Source organism: Osmerus eperlanus, unplaced genomic scaffold (assembly GCF_963692335.1).
Source record: "Osmerus eperlanus unplaced genomic scaffold, fOsmEpe2.1 SCAFFOLD_280, whole genome shotgun sequence".
In the NCBI taxonomy this organism is placed as follows: domain Eukaryota; kingdom Metazoa; phylum Chordata; class Actinopteri; order Osmeriformes; family Osmeridae; genus Osmerus; species Osmerus eperlanus.
This window is the reverse complement of record NW_026911435.1, coordinates 22,005-22,500: the sequence shown is the minus strand read 5'-3', so window position 1 is coordinate 22,500 and position 496 is coordinate 22,005.

Here is a 496-nt window from a genome sequence, read left to right as displayed (position 1 = left end):
GATGAAAGATGGATGTATGGGGTTGGGATGGAGGACTAAGGGCAGAGGTAGGGAGGGATGGAGGACTAAGGGGAGAGGTAGGAAGGGATGGAGGACTAAGGGGAGAGGTAGGAAGGGATGGAGGACTAAGGGGAGAGGTAGGGAGGGATGGAGGACTAAGGGGAGAGGTAGGGAGGGATGGAGGACTAAGGGGAGAGGTAGGGAGGGATGGAGGACTAAGGGCAGGGGTAGGAAGGGATGGATGTGTATGGAAAGGTTTATTTGATTTAAGGTCACCAGTTTGTCTGAGCACTTACATATAACATGTCATGACATGAACACAAAGCACTTCATCATTTGAGTACAGAAACATTATTATGTCTACTGAAGTGCTTATGACCACAAACAGAAACTGATCACAGAGCGTAGATTATTGTTTTCAGTGCTGTAAGAGGTTTGGGGTCATTAAACCGACCGCTGAAGTGATCATTTAAACATAACCACTGAACCTGAGGGG